The sequence below is a fragment of the Coregonus lavaretus genome, assembly GCF_964263955.1.
Source record: "Coregonus lavaretus genome assembly, chromosome: 1".
NCBI lineage: Eukaryota > Metazoa > Chordata > Actinopteri > Salmoniformes > Salmonidae > Coregonus > Coregonus lavaretus.
Genome location: NC_139988.1, coordinates 56,158,931 through 56,179,481, shown reverse-complemented (window position 1 = coordinate 56,179,481; position 20,551 = coordinate 56,158,931).

Sequence of the window (20,551 nt, the reverse complement as noted above, 5' to 3'; positions counted from 1 at the left end):
CTCTATATTGTTATTTATTTTGCTCATTTGCACCCCAGTATCTCTATTTGCACATAATCTCTTGCATATCTATCATTCCAGTGTTAATACTAATTGTAATTATTTTGCACTATAGCCTATTTATTGCCTTACCTCCATAACTTGCTACATTTGCACACACTGTATATATATTTTCTGTTGTATTTTTGACTTTATGTTTTGTTTTACCCCATATGTAACTCTGTGTTGTTGTTTTTATCACACTGCTTTGCTTTATCTTGGCCAGATCGCAGTTGTAAATGAGAACTTGTTCTCAACTGGCTTACCTGGTTAAATAAAGGTGCATTTTTTATATAATAATAATAATAATAATAATAATAACATAGCAAGCTAATGGAGGTATTGACTCATACCGTCATCTGCTGGATACATTTGAGATTACACCATGAAATAGCACTGCAACATTGGCAATGGTTCACGTTATTGGAAAGTCGATTTTGCCGGCTTCTTATCGTACTGTCAACTAACTACATTATGTAATTACTGATCTGTAAATACAGAACACAACCATGTAGAGAACCATGCACAGAACGACACTTTCTCCACTCTAATCTGTTCAAAACAGTGGCAGCATGTGCAGCAGTGGTCATTCAGTTGTTGACATGCAAAAGTGAAATATGCTGTTGTTCAAATGCAAAGATCGCTTTGTATATGTACTCAAAGAAACTACCGGTAGTTCAAAAACCTGGCATCATATTTCTGTCACGCTGCTTTGTTGACAACTCCAACCACCTCGCGCCCCGGGTATTCAACCAATCAGCGGCCGCCACTACTTCATAGGTGTTTGTTATGGATGAAACATACAGCTACATCATGTGTTCCTCTGAAAACACCTTTAATGTATAATTCACATTGACAAGCTCAAAGATGGTACTAGTACAGACTCTCTGACTCAACCACAAGAAACGAACCACCATGTGGGCTGTTACAGAAACTGTGGGAGATTGAGAGACTTCACCAGACTATAGGTCTGGTTTTCCATCAGATACAGAGCCTTTACTTATTCCACATTTTGTTGTGTTACTACCTGAATTCAAAATAAATTAAATAGATTTATGTCTCGCCCATCTACACACAATACCCTATAATGAAAAAGTGAAAACATGTTTTTAGAAATGTTTACAAATTAATTGAAAATAAAATACAGACATATCAAATAAGTATACATAAGTATTCACACCCCTGAGTCAATACATGTTAGAATCACCTTTGGCAGCGATTACAGCTGAGTCTTTCTGTATATTTGGCCTTGTGTTTTAGGTAATTGTCCTGCTGAAAGGTGTCTGTTGGAAAGCAGACTGAACCAGGTTTTCCTCTAGGATTTTGCCTGTGCTTAACTCTATTCTGGGTTTTTTAACTAAAAAAGTCCCTAGTCCTTGCCAATTACAAGCATACTCATAACATGATGCAGCCACCACCATGCTTGAAAATATGAAGAGTGGTACTTGGTGTATTCAGGACATTAAGTTAATTTCTTTGCCACATTTTTTGCAGTTTTACTTTAGTGCCTTGGATGCATCTTTTGGAATATTTTTATTCTGTACAGGCTTCCTTCTTTTCACTCATTTAGGTTGGTATTGTGGAGTAACTACAATATTGTTGATCCACCCTAAGTTTTCTCTTATCACAGCCATTAAACTCTGTAACTGTTTTAAAGTCACCATTGGCCTCATGGTGAAATCCCTGAGCGGTTTTCTTCCTCTCTCTGTAGTGAATGAGTGTATTGATACACCATCCAAAGTGTAATTTAAACGTCACCATGCTTAAAGGGATATTTTTTTTTTACCCATCTACCAATAGGTGCCCTTCTTTGCGAGGCATTGGAAAACCTCCCTGGTCTTTGTGGTTGAATCTGTTTTTGAAATTCACTGCTCGACTGAGTGACCATACAGATCATTATATGTGTGCGGTATAGAGATAAGGTTTTCATTCAAAAATCATGATAAACACTATTATTGCACACAGAGTGAGTCCATGCAGCTTATTATGTGACTTGTTAAGCACGTTTTTACTCCTGAACTTATTTAGACTTGCCATAACAAAGCGGATGAATACTTACTGACTCAGGACATTCCAGCTTTTCATTTTTTATTAAATAATATTACAGTATATCATGTAAAGTGTCATAACAATTGTGCTTTATAGTTGAGGGGAATGGGCATTGTCTTATGTCAGGTGGCGTCATTCCTACACAACACTCTTCCCTCAGCCGACAGTGCAGGCAGAATCATCATGCTATCAGACGTAGTACTGTATGACAATGGGGAATAGAGGAAAGGAGGGCTTGAGAGAAGGAGATGTGTAATTATGTATCCTGTTTCTAACACTATGTAATGTATTCCATTGAAACCTTTCATAGGCATTCAAATGCCTGGCCTTCACTTCGGTCTCTTGAGAATCCAGCATTGTTCACGCTTCTTTGGCCATGTGATTTGCAAATGAATTACAGCAGCCCCCACAAACCCATTCAGCACGGCGGTGACGGCGCTGTCATGAAAAGTTGATCTGGAACCAATCAAAGAGCACATTCGTGTCTGAAAAGAATATGCTAGTACCTTTATCTCGCAACACATTTACACTCAGCAGGCCACGGTCTGTAATCAACATCCCATACTTACAGTGCCTTCAGAAAGTATTCACACCCCTTGATATTTTCCACATTTTGTTGTGTTACAGCCTGAATTTAAAATTGATTAAATTGAGATATTGTGTCACTGGCCTACACACAATACCCAATTATGTCAGTGGAATTAGACATTTATACAAATTAACCCTTTAGACCCCAATATAATTATAGAATGCTGCTGTAGATTACTGAGCATTTTCAAGATAAAGCTCATTTTCTCACACATTTCAATCAGACATAGCTCAAAAACAAAGAACAAATGACAATTACAAGTTAACTTAGTTTTAAAGAGCACAACCTCTTCTTTAATATGACACCACATTCATGTCAATAGGAATAACACTTATTTGGTCTTCCATTGTGTAAAGACACTCACTATCAAAGAACAATTAACACTCAACACAACAACAACAAAAATACACTATTTAAATTGTAGTAAATTTGACCAAATTACTCACTCAGAATGTACCAAGTATATAATATATTATGATTAAATATTTTTAAAAATAATACAAAATGTGACCAGAGGACAATATTCAGAAAGTATTTCAAAACCCACACAAAGTATGCTATTTGATTGACAATGATTCTAACTTCTGTAACAATGTAAAAATGCAAACAACTATTCAGAGACTTTCAAAATGTAGATAACCTCTCTCAATAATATTTAGCACAGACCAAGCCTGAAACAAAATGTTTAAACAGTAGCCTTCTTTGACAACAATTCAGTAAATGCAGAAAGTATTAGATATATACAAAACACAACTACCATTCAGAGATTATTACAAAAATTACACAATTTCCATATAAGATTTGTAGGACAAATTAATGTTACACTGTCACTTGAGTGTTTGCATTTAGCCTTTTAGACAACATGCCATTAAACTTCTTGATACACGGCCCGATCCTACAAAGTGGCACAAAATGTAAAATGGCCTAAATAATTCTCAAAACTATAAATGTTTAAATAATGCCCTGATTTAATGGACAACCAAACCGTAGACCCCTTTATCTGACATGTTTAGAGTTACAGCTGAATATACTTTTAGTCTGTTATACATGATTCAAGAGACATCTGATATTTTGAAGCAAGAATTAGGTCAGGCACAAATTGTTTTATCTCCAGTGACATTTCCCTCAAGATATAAACAAAAATGCTTCTCAAAATGTCAAGAAAGTTGCACTGTTCTTGGTCACTCAGACATTACTGCCATTGTGAGAATTTGTTTGGCTGCCTTACTGTAATCGTTACACTATCCCCATTCTCACCCTCCTCTCCTCCCCTCCCCTTCCTCCTCCCACTCTCTCCCTTTCAAAACCTGTTAAATGTCATGTCAAAATGTAGATTTCGCCTAAATAGACATACCCAAAAGTAATGATTTATTATGAGAGGGCCATAAACAATATCTAGTAATGCTTCAACTGCCAGAAAGATTAAAATCTCACCTTTCTGGTAAACATGGTTATAAATTGCTGAGGTGTAGTCACGTTTGAGGACACAAGCTCAAGTACACAGTACAAATATTACAAAATATGAAAATATGAAAAATCAAATATTTTTTCTCACGTCAGAATTAGCCGTTCATCCATGTTTCTTAAACATCACATTTCTAAGTTGTTCCAAACGTCACATTTCAAAGTGTTTAAGGTTAACTTTAGGCATTAACTCCACATTTTTTAGGTTAGGTATTAACTCTGAATGGTTACGGTAAGGGCTAAGGTTTGGGATAGGCTTAAAACAGAAATCTCAAAACAACTTTCTATCACTGGATTCGAACATGCAACCTTTGACACCATCCGCCATCCCCGTCCACAACCCCCAAGCAAAACCAAAACCTACTTGAAGGTAACAGCACTCACTGTCGCCCCTAGTGGCAGTTTTCCACGTCATCTCCCGACGTCCTCAGACATGGATGGATGTCGAATACTGACTTGTATCACGGGTGACATGACTGGATTTTTTTGTGGGGGAATATGTGGGGGAATAGGGCTTGAAATGTTTGGAATGCTTTCTAAATATAGTAACAATCAAATTATAAACGACGTACTATAAGATTCCACCTTTCTTGTAACTGTAAAATAAATATGATCATACTTGGTGACAGTACAAAATTGCCACCATTTCATGCAACTGATTACAGATAATTTTCTGCACAGCGTCCTCTGCGCTACCCTCAAAAAAATTAAACCAGAAAGTTGTTTGTATTAAATCATATGTATATCTTGCAATTACGAAATATACACACTTTTTACATTTTAATTAAACCAGTTGCATTATACTTACAGTGGGGAAAAAAAGTATTTAGTCAGCCACCAATTGTGCAAGTTCTCCCACTTAAAATGATGAGAGAGGCCTGTAATTTTCATCATAGGTACACGTCAACTATGACAGACAAAATGAGAAAAAAAAATCACATTGTAGGATTTTTAATGAATGTATTTGCAAATTATGGTGGAAAATAAGTATTTGGTCAATAACAAAAGTTTCTCAATACTTTGTTATATACCCTTTGTTGGCAATGACACAGGTCAAACGTTTTCTGTAAGTCTTCACAAGGTTTTCACACACTGTTGCTGGTATTTTGGCCCATTCCTCCATGCAGATCTCCTCTAGAGCAGTGATGTTTTGGGGCTGTCGCTGGGCAACACGGACTTTCAACTCCCTCCAAAGATTTTCTCTGGGGTTGAGATCTGGAGACTGGCTAGGCCACTCCAGGACCTTGAAATGCTTCTTACGAAGCCACTCCTTCGTTGCCCGGCAATACATAATACACAGAGCTCAACCGAGCTACTCTCTCCTCACATTAAACAATCACCCACAAAGACAAGGGGGCAGAGGGAACACTTATACACGTACTAATGAGGGGATATGAACCAGGTGTGTGTAATAGACAAGACAAAACAAATGGAATGATGAGATGTGATGCGGCAGTGGCTAGACGTCCGGTGACGACGAACGCCGAAGCCTGCCCGAACAAGGAGAGGAGGGAGCTTCGGAGGAAGTCGTGACAATTACCTTCAGAAGTCACATAATTAGTTAGATTGCACACAGGTGGACTTTATTTAAGTGTCACATGATCTGTCGCATGATCTCAGTATATATACACCTGTTCTGAAAGGCCCCAGAGTCTGCAACACCCCTAAGCAAGGGGAACCACCAAGCAAGTGGCACCATGAAGACCAAAGAGCTCTCCAAACAGGTTAGGGACAAAGTTGTGGAGAAGTACAGATCAGGGTTGGGTTATAAAAAAAAATCAGAAACTTTGAACATCCCACGGAGCACCATTAAATCCATTATTAAAAAATTTAAAGAATATGGCACCACAACAAACCTGCCAAGAGAGGGCCGCCCACCAAGCTCCACAGCGGAGATTGGAGTATCTGTCCATAGGACCACTTTAAGCCGTACACTCCACAGAGCTGGGCTTTACGGAAGAGTGGCCAGAAAAAAGCCATTGCTTCAAGAAAAACATAAGAAAACACGTTTGGTGTTCGCCAAAAGGCATGTGGGAGACTCCCCAAACATATGGAAGAAGGTACTCTGGTCAGATGAGACTAAAATTGAGCTTTTTGGCCATCAAGGAAAACGCTATGTCTGGCGCAAACCCAACACCTCTTATCACCCCGAGAACACAATCCCCACAGTGAAGCATGGTGGTGGCAGCATCATGCTGTGAGGATGTTTTTCATCGGCAGGGAAAGAGAAACTGGTCAGAATTGAAGGAATGATGGATGGCGCTAAATACAGGGAAATTCTTGAGGGAAACCTGTTTCAGTCTTCCAGAGATTTGAGACAGGGACGGAGGTTCACCTTCCAGCAGGACAATGACCCTACGCATACTGCTAAAGCAACACTCGAGTGGTTTAAGGGGAAACATTTAAATGTTTTGGAATGGCCTAGTCAATGCCCAGACCTCAATCCAATTGAGAATCTGTGGTATGACTTAAAGATTGCTGTACACCAGCGGAACCCATCCAACTTGAAGGAGCTGGAGCAGTTTTGCCTTGAAGAATGGGCAAAAATCCCGGTGGCTAGATGTGCCGAGCTTATAGAGACATACCCCAAGAGGCTTGCAGCTGTAATTGCTGCAAAAGGTGGCTCTACAAAGTATTGACTTTGGGGGGGGGGTTGGTGAATAGTTATGCACGCTCAAGTTCTGTTTTTTTTTTCTTATTTCTTGTTTGTTTCACAATAAAACATATTTTTCATCTTCAAAGTGGTAGGCATGTTGTGTAAATCAAATGATACAAACCCCCAAAAAGTTCATTTTAATTCCAGGTTGTAAAGCAACAAAATAGGAAAAATGCCAAGGGGGTGAATACTTTCGCAAGCCACTGTAAGTAGAGGATTTAGAAGCGAACTAATAAAAACGTTATCTATAGCATTTACTCAATACAACAGTGTTAGATGTACCTAACTCTATTTAGTTGTAATCTATATTCGATCATTAACATTTAATCAACTCAGTTTCGTGGAACCGGTTGACATAACTGGGTCAAGTAAATCCAACACTTCATTTTTTTGAGTGTATGCAGAGATGCCATTCAAATGCTTGCTGACTCAATGCAACTTCCGCTTTCAGCACAAGGTGATTTCGTCCTCAGACTGGGGCAAAGGTTCACCTTCCAACAGGACAAAAACCCTAAGCACACAGCCAAGATAAAGCAGGAGTGGCTTGGGGACAAGTCTCTGAATGTCCTTCAGATCCCGATCGAACATCTCTAGAGAGACCTGAAAATACCTGTGCAACGACGTTCCCCATCCAACCTGACAGAGCTTGAGAGGATCTGCAGAGAAGAATGGAGAAACTCCCCAAATACAGGTGTGCCAAGCTTGTAGCGTCAAACCCAAGAAGACTCGATGCTGTAGTCGCTGCCAAAGGTGCTTCAACAAAATACTGAGTAAAGGGTCTGAATACTTATGTAAATATAATATTTTAATTTTTAATAAATTAGCAAACATTTCTAAAAACCTGTTTTTGCTTTGTCATTATGGGGTATTGTGTGTAGATTGATGAGGGGGGAAAACAATTTAATCAATTTTAGAATAAGGCTGTAACCTAACAAATGCACTGTATATCTATTGGCTGGGGGTTATGTTTAAATAACTCTTGTGGTAAACACAGCAAACACACTCAGACATTCAATAGATGAAATCCAAGATGCCTGAATCCACCATGGACCATTGATTCTGTCCTAACATGAGGAGACTTCGACCTCCACCAAATCTCCCCCCTTCATCCTCAAATCACTGGTTGTGCATACACTGGCTTTGCCTGATAAGGCATAACAAGGGAATAACTGGGTTCAATCTAATGGTATAAACAATACCCCATGACAAATAAATTGTCTGGTGTTTTACTCTTTGGTTATTTGTCATTGACTTTCATTGGAAATCTTAATATTGGACTTTGAGTACTAGGCTATATCACAATAAATTGGAACGCATAAAGGAGTTGGAAGGAACAATTTATGCAACAGTTGTCAAACTTTTTTTTTGCTTGGGGAGGGTTATGTTTTTTCCCTGATTTACATTTGCTCTTTTGCAGGTTTTACTATACAATTTCTTCCATCCTAGACAAATTTCCTCATCTGATTGCATGCGCCTCCCCTATATCAAGGTGTTTTAGTACCTCCCTTATGCACTACGCTTTTCCGTGTGCTAACTTTTACTATACAACAGGTCAGTATAGTCTACCAGTCTAACGGTTTCTATCCACCATTCATAGTGACAATAGTGGTAGGTGGATCATATATATGTCCAGGTCTGCAATAGGCTAACTAGCAATCCAACCTGGTCTCAGAGCATTTCGTATTATTCTGTATGTAAATCCGAATCACTACGTTTAGTATGATATGTTACGTTTCGTATTGTATATATTAATTTGTGGCTGTCCATCATCCATTTCATATGATATGTTATGAATTACAATTTGTATTATATGTTACGAATTTGCGAAATTTACAATATGTTACAAATTTACAAAACCTATATGTTACGAATTCTAGCTAGGTGGCTAATGTTTGTTAGCTGGCTAACGTTAGCTAGACTAGGGGTTAGGGTTAGGGTTAGGGGGTAAGGTTAGTGTTAAGTTTAGGAGTTAGGGTTAGGGTTAGGGGAAGGATTATCTAACATGCTAAGTAGTTGCAAAGTAGCTAAAAAGTAGAAAGTAGTTAAAGTTGCTAATTTGCTAAAATGCTAAAGTTATCCGTGATAAGATTCGAACTCACAACCTTTGGGTTGCTAGACGTTCCCGTTATACACTCACCCCGACCCAACCACGCTACTTTTTGCCTTAAGTAACTATCTGTCTTATATAACCATACCAAACTTAACATATCATACTAATTTGAGTGTCCCGGATTTACATTTACTATGTGTTGTCTAGTCTATGAGACCAGGCTGAGCAATCATACCATCCATAAAAACATTCAAAGCTGCATACATTTTTTATATGAATTGACAAGAACAAATAGGAATAGCTGATAGGCAGCGGAGAGGCCAAGTGCATCATTGTGTATGAAAGAACAGTGAAGACATAGCTAAAATAATCTCCCCTATTGATCTTGTTTAGGGACAATACAATTTTCCTACCTAGACTAGCCCACAACACCACAATGCAATGAATAATTACAGTATTGTTTTCAAGTGAGTACAACATTCTAGCCTACTCTAGGCTGCAGTGAAAATGCCATTTGAATAATGGCGCAAAAGCCCTGTGATTTGAATGTTTCATTCGATTTGGATCAGTTGTGGGTCTCTCAACAGTTTATAAGGTCTAGAAAGGCACAGAAACAGGCCAGTATGGCTGTATTTTTACTTCTGATACTGAATGCGCTGTCTGTTGAAGATCATTCTCCAAAGTCATTCTATAATAATGTGGCCACATATTCTCCAAGCAGACCCAGTTATTCGGGAAAGCTTAACACACACTCTGCCTCCTCTCCAATCCGAGCAGCTATTCCTTGCGCACCTATAACCTGATACTTCAATATAGCCTAAATATTTATCATTTAACTTTTTTAATGTATTACCTTTTATATGTGGCATAAACACAACCAGTCACAATGTTTTAATCTGATTAGGCTACTTCAATAATCTCCTGTAGGCATGCACGTTCATCCAAAATATAATTCCAGCAGCCTCAAAATGGCTTGACATTAACCATGGTTCATCCAACCTTTTTATGTGAGTAAAGTAGCCTACATGTCTAATAAAAAATGTCACCACATCATGGGAAAGCATGCAGTTTATTAGGCTACAGATGAAATAAATTATGATGAACTTCACAGGGTGGTGAAAGTGCACAGTGATGAGGTTGATGCTCCTTTCAATAAATATCTAGGGTCTTATTCTGGTGACATGATGATCGATGCTTGGTTGCCATTTGACAAATAAAAATAATCTCACACTTTTTTCCATAATAATCTCATCATGTAGTAGGCTATACCTGCACTGTATCTGCAAGCTGTTAGCTAGGGCACATTCACTATACCTACGTCAACATTTTTGTGGCAAAACCATTAGTATGCCTAGAGTTGAAAATGCGATTTAATTTAAAAACCCATTTAACTTAGATTTTTTATTCAGTATATTTAAAAAGTCAAAAGGTATTTTTATGTGCACTACGCACATACTTTTATCTGCAACAAGTCAATTTGATGGAAACACAACTCTGATGGGAAAATGCTCCAGGGTTTCCCTTAGCTGGTAATTGCCGGCATTTGGCCGATAAAAAAATTAAAAGCAGATAAATAAAATTGTAGCAGGCCAAATTGTCCAGGAGATGCTGTCTATCATAGCCTACACCCCGGATTCGTGTTTCAGCATCATTCTCTCATGCCTTGCGCAAACATGCGCCTGCTGATGAGGAGAGAGAGAGCAGCAGAGGAGCCTTGGCCTAGGCCACTGTTGATTGTGAAGATGGGGGCCTTTTTCATTGCTGTAAAACAAAAGTTTGAGGAAAAAGAGTATGCCTATAGTGAAAAGCCTACAAGGGGAATTTAATATACGTTTTTAATATTGTAGTGGACTGAGATGAGAAGAATGCAGGCGACGGTGCAACTCCCTATTCAGGTAGGATGCAATTTTGGAACTAAAATATATTGATAATAATTTGTTTTATCAATATTATTATTGTATATCATGTTAATATTGTTTGCCTATTTATTATTCAAAACCAGTTCTTTAAATATGCAAAACCTGTTTTGTTTAATTATGTTGAGACATTTTCAAATTAGATCTGTCCTTTTAATTGTGTGCTCCGTATTTAGTTTAAGATAGGTTAAAAGTAGGTCTGTTGTAATAGAAATAACATTAGCCTATTTCTGTCATTTGTAGGCACTTGCCTTTGTTGGTAATTGCTGCAATATCGCCATTTCAAAACTTTTGTGCAGGTTTAAACCAGTTCACAAGTGTTTTGTTTCATTCTATAGAGCCATTTTCTTTGACCAAATTAAGTTCCAACTGATGTGTTTGCCAATGGCTTGACTTACTGTAATGCTGTGTATAAACTCTTGATATTACCCTAATACAATTTTAAAACTTTTGTAAAGGTTTGGTGTGGCTATTATTAGGCTTTAGCTACCGCCCACCGGCACTCTGACAGTTGAACTTGAGGTGAGGAAGAATGTTTCAGGTCTACCAGAGTTACTCCTATAATCTAACTACAGTTGAAGTCGAAAGTTTACATACACTTAGGTTGGAGTCATTAAAACTCGTTTTTCAACCACTCCACAAATTTCTTGTTAACAAACTATAGTTTTGGCAAGTCGGTTAGGACATCTACTTTGTACATGACACAAGTAATTTTTCCAACAATTGTTTACAGACAGATTATTTCACTTATAATTCACTGTATCACAATTCCAGTGGGTCAGAAGTTTATATACACTAAGTTGACTGTGCCTTTAAACAGCTTGTAAAATTCCAGAAAATGATGTCATGGCTTTAGAAGCTTCTGATAGGCTAATTTACATAATTTCAGTCAATTGGAGGTGTACCTGTGGATGTATTTCAAGGCCTACCTTCAAACTCAGTGCCTCTTTGCTTGACATCATGGGAAAATCAAAAGAAATCAGCCAAGACCTCAGAAAAAATATTCTAGACCTCCACAAGTCTGGTTCATCCTTGGGAGAGATTTCCAAACGCCTGAAAGTACCACGTTTGTGATGAGTGTGGTGAAAGCAGTCAGGCGCAGGAGGGTAATCACCGAATACAGAGTTTATTCCTTTGTTGACACACAAATGCGCTCCAATAGCGATCAACGAAACAGGCACAGGAAACAAAACATCCCTGGTAAATACACTATAACGGAATCCAAATATACATAGGCACAGGGGGAAAATCTACCCTGGCAACACAACGATATGCGTAGCTCCACCGAGCTACATTACTCTCACAATTAACAATCACCCACAAGGACAAGGGGGCAGAGGGAACACTTATACACAGACTAATTAGAGGATAGGAACCAGGTGTGTGTGATTGACAAGACGAGACAATTGTGATGATGATTGGGGCGGCAGTGGTTAGTAAGCCGGTGACGACGAACGCCGAAGCCTGCCCGAACAAGGAGGGGAGGCAGCCTCAGCCGAAGTCGTGACAGTACCCCCCCTTGACATGCAGCTCCAGCAGTGCGCCGACCCCGGCCTCGGGGACGGCCAGGAGGACGCGGAGCAGGGAGTGCCGGATGTCGACGTGGAAATCCCGCAACAGGGAGGGATCGAGGATATCCCTCACTGGGACCCAGCACCATTCCTCTGGACCGTACCCCTCCCACTCCATGAGGTACTGAAGGCCCCCCACCCGACGTCTCGAATCCAGGATGGAGCGGACAGAGTACGCCGGGGAACCCTCGATGTCCAGAGGAGGTGGAGGAACCTCCCGCCTGCTCAGACTCCTGGAGCGGACCAACCACCACCGGCCTGAGGAGAGACACATGAAATGAGGGGTTAATACGGTAATCGGTGGGGAGTAACAACCTATACGTAACCTAATTGATTCTCCTCAGGACTTTGAACGGCCCCACAAACCGCGGGCTCAGCTTCCGGCAGGGCAGGCGGAGGGGCAATTTCCGGGTCGAGAGCCAGACCCGATCCCCTGGTACGAAGACCGGGGCCTCACTGCGGTGACGGTCAACGTTGGCCTTCTGACGATGCACGGCGCGCTGGAGGTGAACGTGGGCAGCGTCCCACGTCTCCTCCGCGTGCCGAAACCAGTCATCCACCGCAGGAGCCTCGGTCTGGCTCTGGTGCCACGATGCCAGAACCGGTTGGTAACCTAAGACACATTGAAAGGGTGTTAGGTTAGTAGAGGAGTGGTGGAGAGAGTTCTGGGCATATTCTGTCCATGGCAAGAACACCGACCACTCCCCCGGCCAGTCCTGGCAGTGGGACCACAGGAACCTACCCACATCCTGATTTACTCGTTCCACCTGCCCATTTAACTCGGGGTGGATCCCAGAGGTCAGGCTGACCGAGACCCCCAGACGTTCCATGAATGCCTTCCAAACCTTGGACGTGAATTGGGGACCTCGGTCAGACACTATATCCTCTGGCACCCCGTAGTGCCGGAAGACGTGAGTAAACAGGGCCTCCGCAGTCTGCAGGGCCGTGGGGAGACCGGGCAGAGGAAGGAAGCGGCAGGACTTGGAGAAGCGGTCCACAACGACCAGGATGGTGGTGTTATCTTGGGAGAGGGGAAGATCAGTCAGAAAATCAATGCTAAGGTGAGACCATGGCCGTTGTGGAACTGGTAACGGTTGTAGCTTACCCGCTGGGAGGTGCCTAGGTGCCTTAGTCTGGGCGCACACCGAGCAGGAGGAGACGTACACCCTCACGTCCTTAGCCAAGGTAGGCCACAAGTACTTTCCGCTCAAGCAGCGTACTGTACGACCGATACCTGGGTGACCAGAGGAGGGTGCGTGTGTGCCCAGAAGATCAGACGATCAAGGATAAGAGCATTCACATACCGCAGCACAGCTGGACACTGTGGTGTAGATGGATCTGTGCCTAACCCCGCTCTAAATCTGTGTCCATCGCCCATAGTACCGGCGCCACAGTGCAGGAGGCCGGGAGTATGGGGGTGTTGTCTCTGGGCCTCTCCTCTATGTCATACAGCACGGACAGTGCATCTGCCTTCATGTTATTCGTACCCGGAATGTATGATAGTTTAACATCAAACCGTGTGAAGAATAGGGCCCACCTGGCCTGGCGAGGATTCTGCCTCCTCGCTGCCCGGATGTACTCCAGGTTACGGTGGTCCGTCCAGACGAGGAAAGGGTGTTTCGCCCCTTCGAGCCAATGCCTCCACGCGGTCAAAGCTCGGACAACAGCCAACAGCTCCCGGTCACAAACGTCGTAGTTCTGCTCTGCCGGGCTGAGCTTCTTCGAGAAGAAGGCACAGGGGCGGAGCTTGGGTGGCGTGCCCGAGCGTTGGGACAGGACAGCGCCTATCCCTACCTCGGACGCATCCACCTCCACTACGAACGGTAGTGATGGATCGGGGTGGGCCAGTACCGGAGCTGAGGTGAACAGACCCCGCAGTCTCCTGAAGGCCAGATCCGCCTCAGCAGACCAGCGGAGCTGGGACGGCCCACCCTTCAACAGGGATGTGATGGGAGCTGCAACCTTGCCAAAGCCCCAGATAAACCTTCGGTAGTAGTTGGCAAAGCCAAGGAATCGCTGCACCTCCTTAACCGTGGTTGGAGTCGGCCAATTACACACGGCTGAAATGATATCTCCCTCCATCTCCACACCTGAGGTGGTAATGTGGTATCCGAGGAAGGAGACGGACTGCTGAAAAAACATACACTTCTCTGCCTTGGCATAAAGGTCATTTTCCAACAGTCTGGCCAGCACTTTGCGAACCAGGGAAACATGCTCGGCGCGAGTAGCGGAATACACCAGGATGTCATCGATGTAGACCACCACACCGCGACCAAGCATGTCCCGAAACACCTCGTTCACAAAGGACTGGAAGACGGATGGAGCATTCATCAAACCGTAGGGCATCACCAGGTATTCAGGCTGTCTTCCACTCATCCCCCTCCCGAACACGCACCAGGTTGTACGCACTCCTGAGATCTAGCTTAGTGAAGAAGCGCGCCCCATGCATTGACTCAATCACTGAAGGAATGAGGGGGAGAGGATAACTAAATCTAATCGTCTCCTTGTTCAGTGATCTATAATCAATGCACGGGCGCAGACCGCCGTCTTTCCTCTTCACAAAGAAGAAACTCGGGGAGGCGGATGAAGTGGAGGGACGTATATACTGCTGGTCCAGGGACTCGGAGACGGATGTTTCCATAGCCTCCGTTTCTGCCTGCGACAGGGGGTACACATGACTCCTGGGAGGTACAGTGTCTAACCTATCGTGCAATCCCCCGCCCGATGAGGTGGTAATTTAGTCGCATGCGTCTTGGAAAACGTGTGCGCCAAATCGAGGTATTCGAGGGGACTTTCCACTGTGGTTGCACCAATGGAAACATCTAGACACCTCCCCTGACACTCACGCGACCACCCCGTGAGAGCCCTCTGCGGACATGAGAATGTGGGGTTGTGGAGTGCTAGCCAAGAGATACCTAATACCACAGGGAAAGCAGGATATTCAATAATCGAAAAGGTAACCTGCTCACAATGAGTCTCCTGGGTGATCAAGGTGACCGGTATAGTGACTTCCCTAACAAACCCGGACCCTAATGGTCGACTATCAAGTGCTCTGATGGGGAGTGGAATGGAGAGGGGAACCAATGAAATGCCTTGACGGCGTGCGAATGCCCTGTCCATAAAGTTCCCAGCTGCGCCTGAATCGACTAGCGCCTTACACTGGGGAACTACCATGTGATCGGGAAAGTGAATAGGTAGGGTACAGTGCGCAGCAGAGGGCTCTGAACAAGTGTGGGTGTTCGATACCTGGGGTGATGCGTTAGTGTCCTGCCTGCCGGCCCAAAAGAACATTGACTACGATGTGTGGTGTACTGTCTCTTCGTGCCACCAGAGTGGCGCTGTCCTCCTCCGCTCTCTCGGCCGGCTGCTCCACCCATCCCATCGGCTCGGGATCCTAGTCGTCCGGGTTGGAAACGGGCAGACCCCTACTAGGACGTCCTCTGGCTGCCAGCAGGTTGTCCAAACGAATGGCCATGTCCACCAGTTTAGCTCCCGTTGGACGTCCTCCCGCAGATGGCCCTGGAAATGGTCGATCAGGGCCCGCTCGTTCCACCCGGACCCCGCTGCCAGCGTCCGAAACTCCAGCGCGAAGTCCTGCGCGGTCCTCGTCCCCTGCCTCAGGTGGACCAGCTGCTCACCCGCCTCTCGACCCTCGGGCAGGTGATCGAAGACCGCCCGAAAGAGGCGAGCAAACTCCCTGTAGTCCTCCAACGCGGCTCCTCCTTCGTTCCACACCGCGTTGGCACACTCCAGGGCTTTCCACAGAGGCAGGAAACGAGGACGGACATCTTCTCCCGCTCCGATGGCACCGGCCTGATGCTGGCGAACTAAAGCTCCAATTGGAAGAGGAATCCCTGGCACAGCACCGCCGTCCCATCAAATGCCCGTGGTCGGGATATCTGGATCCCTCCGGGTGCTGGGGTGTAGATGGCTGGATCCGGTTGGCCAGCTGGTCTCGACAGATCGGGTCCTCACCTCTCCAGGCGTTGAACGACCTGAAGAACCCGATCCATCGCTTCCCCCAAGCTGGCCAGCATTTTGGAATGCTCCTGGACCCGTGCCAAGACTCCAGGCATGCGCTCTTCTCCCGCTGACTCCATTGCGGATGGGTGATTCTGTGATGAGTGTGGTGAAAGGAGTCAGGCGCAGGAGGGTAATCACCGAATACAGAGTTTATTCCTTTGTTGACACACAAATGCGCTCCAATAGCGATCAACGAAACAGGCACAGGGGAAACAAAACATCCCTGGTAAATACACTGTAACGGTATCCAAATATACATAGGCACAGGGGGAAAATCTACCCTGGCAACACAAAGATATGCGTAGCTCCACCGAGCTACATTACTCTCACAATTAACAATCACCCACAAGGACAAGGGGGCAGAGGGAACACTTATACACAGACTAATTAGGGGATAGGAACCAGGTGTGTGTGATTGACAAGACGAGACAATTGTGATGATGATTGGGACGGCAGTGGTTAGTAAGCCGGTGACGACAAACGCCGAAGCTTGCCCGAACAAGGAGGGGAGGCAGCCTCGGCCGAAGTCGTGACAACGTTCATCTGTACAAACAATAGTACGCAAGTATAAACACCATGGGACCACGCACCCGTCATACCGCTCAGGAAGGAGATGCGTTCTGTCTCCTAGAGATTAATGTACTTTGGTGCGAAAAGTGCAAATCAATCCCAGAACAACAGCAAAGGACCTTGTGAAGAAGCTGGAGGAAACAGGTACAAAAGTATCTATATCCACAGAAAACGAGTCCTATATCGACATAACCTGAAAGGCCGCTCAGCAAGGAAGAAGCCACTGCTCCAAAACCGCCATAAAAAAGCCAGACTACGGTTTGCAACTGCACATGGGGACAAAGATCGTACTTTTTGGAGAAATGTCATCTGGTCTGATGAAACAAAAATGGAGGAAAAAGGGGGTGCTTGCAAGCCGAAGAACACCATCCCTACCGTGAAGCATGGGGGTGGCAGCATCATGCTGTGGGGGTGCTTTGCTGCAGGAGGGTCTGGTGCACTTCACAAAATAGATGGCATCATGAGGAAGGAAAATGATGTGGATATATTGAAGCAACATCTCAAGACATCAGTCAGGAAGTTAAAGCTTGGTCGCAAATGGGTCTTCCAAATGGACAACGACCGCAAGCATACTTCCAAAGTTGTGGCAAAATGGCTTAAGGACAACAAAGTCAAGGTATTGGAGTGGCCATCACAAAGCCCTCAATCCTATAGAACATTTGTGGGAAGGACTGAAAAAGTGTGTGCGAGCAAGGAGGCCTACACACCTGACTCAGTTAAACCAGCTCTGTCAGGAGGAATGGGCCAAAATTCACCCAACTTATTGTGGAAAGCTTGTGGAAGGCTACTCGAAATGTTTGACCCAAGTTAAACAATTTAAAGGCAACGCTACCAAATACTAATTGAGTGTATGTACACTTCTGACCCACTGGGAATGTGATGAAAGAAATAAAAGCTGAAATAAATCATTCTCTCTACTATTATTCTGACATTTCACATTCTTAAAATAAAGTGGTGATCCTAACTGACCTAAGAGAGGGAATTTTTACTAGGATTAAATGTCAGGAATTGTGGAAAACTGAGTTTAAATGTATTTTGCTAAGGTGTATGTAAACTTCCGACTTCAACTGTATATAATGCTTATCTTTATAAAAAATATTCAGATGGAAAATTAACGAATTAGCCTCCTTCTGTACATATATATCTCTATGGCAGACACAGTAGCCATCTGACATAAAGAAATGTATGTCGGAGTTGTAGCATGCTGCTAGCATAGCTCTCTCTATCTCTCTGGGAATAGGCCTAAGCTTCTCTTCTTTCATATGGCTATATATTTTTTTTAAATATATTTATATCTTACAGTGGACACCTAAGCCTATAGGCCTATGCGTGCAATGCCCTGATGCATTTAGTGCCAAGTCGGATCTGAATGCATGGATGTCCAGTAAATTTCTCAAATGTCTGGTAAATTAACATCTTCCCCATCACGTTGTCCGGTGCCAAATTTTCCTAAAGGAAACCCTGACATGTACATATTGTTTTTATGCAGATTTTAGAATATTCGCATGTAAATCTGTCGCCAATTGGATGGAAACCTATAGACACCCTAAAGACTCTGGCAAGTGCGCTAGTCCAGAGTCACTTTGATTATGCCTTTTATTTTATTTTTATTTCACCTTTATTTAACCAGGTAAGCCAGTTGAGAACAAGTTCTCATTTACAACTGTGACCTGGCCAAGATAAAGCAAAGCAGTGCGATAAAAACAACAACACAGAGTTACATATGGGGTAAACAAAACAAAGTCAAAAATACAAACAGAAAATATATATACAGTGTGTGCGAATGTAGTAAGTTATGGAGGTAAGGCAATAAATAGGCCATAGTGGAAAATAGTTACAATTTCGTATTAACACTGGAATGATAGATGTGCAAAAGATGATGTGCAAATGGAGATACTCGGGTACAAATTAGCAAAAAAAATAACAATATGGGGATGAGGTAGTTGGGTGGGCTAATTTCAGAATGGCTGTGTACAGGTGCAGTGATCGGTAAACTGCTCTGACAACTGACGCTTAAAGTTAGTGAGGGAGATAAGAGTCTCCAGCTTCAGAGATTTTTGCAGTTCGTTCCAGTCATTGGCAGCAGAGAACTGGAAGGAATGGCGGCCAAAGGAGGCGTTGGTTTTGGGGATGACCAGTGAGATATAACTGCTGGAGCGCAGACTACGGGTGGGTGTTGCTATGGTGACCAGTGAGCTAAGGTAAGACGGGGATTTGCCTAGCAGTAATTTATAGATGACCTGGAGCCAGTGGGTTTGGCGACGAATATGTAGTGAGGGCCAGCCAACAAGGTTGGAACTAGCAGCCCCAAACATCTAAAGAATAAGCTACAGACTAGGGTTGAATATTTTCCCGGTATTTCACAAATGTTCCATCCCGAGAATAATCACTTTTCTCCCGAGTAACCCAGTATTTCGCGCCCAAACCAGAAGTGTCATTCTAAGGCATATAAAGCATATCTGGATTTGATTCGAGCTTTGATCGGCATGAAAATTCAAGTCTACCTGAGCCTAATGAGCCATAAATTAAAGACATTTTATGAGCCCAAGCACCAAAAAAGCACCAAATTATTGTGCCGTTATCCAATACGTAGCCTATGATATAGGCTGTGTACATTTACATTACATTTACGACATTTAGCAGACGCTCTTATCCAGCGCGACTTACAAATTGGTGCATTCACCCTATAGCCAGTGGGATAACCACTTGACAATTTTATTTATTTTTTATTTTATTTATTTTTTAAGGGGGGGGGTTGAAGGATTACTTTATCCTATCCCAGGTATTCCTTAAAGAGGTGGGGTTTCAAATGTCTCCGGAAGGTGGTGAGTGACTCCGCTGTCCTGGCGTCGTGAGGGAGCTTGTTCCACCATTGGGGTGCCAGAGCAGCGAACAGTTTTGACTGGGCTGAGCGGGAACTATGCTTCCACAGAGGAAGGGGAGCCAGCAGGCCAGAGGTGGATGAACGCAATGCCCTCGTTTGGGTGTAGGGACTGATCAGAGCCTGAAGGTACAGAGGTGCCGTTCCCCTCACAGCTCCATAGGCAAGCACCATGGTCTTGTAACATATGCGAGCTTCAACTGGAAGCCAGTGGAGTGTGCGGAGGAGCGGGGTGACGTGAGAGAACTTGGGAAGGTTGAACACCAGACGGGCTGCGGCATTCTGGATGAGTTGTAGGGGTTTAATGGCACAGGCAGGGAGCCCAGCCAACAGCGAGTTGCAGTAATCCAGACGGGAGATGACAAGTGCCTGGATTAGGACCTGTGCCGCTTCCTGTGTAAGGCAGGGTCGTACTCTCCGAATGTTGTAGAGCATGAACCTGCAGGATCGGGTCACCGCCTTGATGTTAGCGGAGAACGACAGGGTGTTGTCCAGGGTCATGCCAAGGCTCTTCGCACTCTGGGAGGAGGACACAACGGAGTTGTCAACCGTGATGGCGAGATCATGGAACGGGCAGTCCTTCCCCGGGAGGAAGAGCAGCTCCATCTTGCCAAGGTTCATCTTGAGGTGGTGATCCGTCATCCATACTGATATGTCTGCCAGACATGCAGAGATGCGATTCGCCACCTGGTTATCAGAAGGGGGAAAGGAGAAGATTAGTTGTGTATCGTCAGCATCCACTG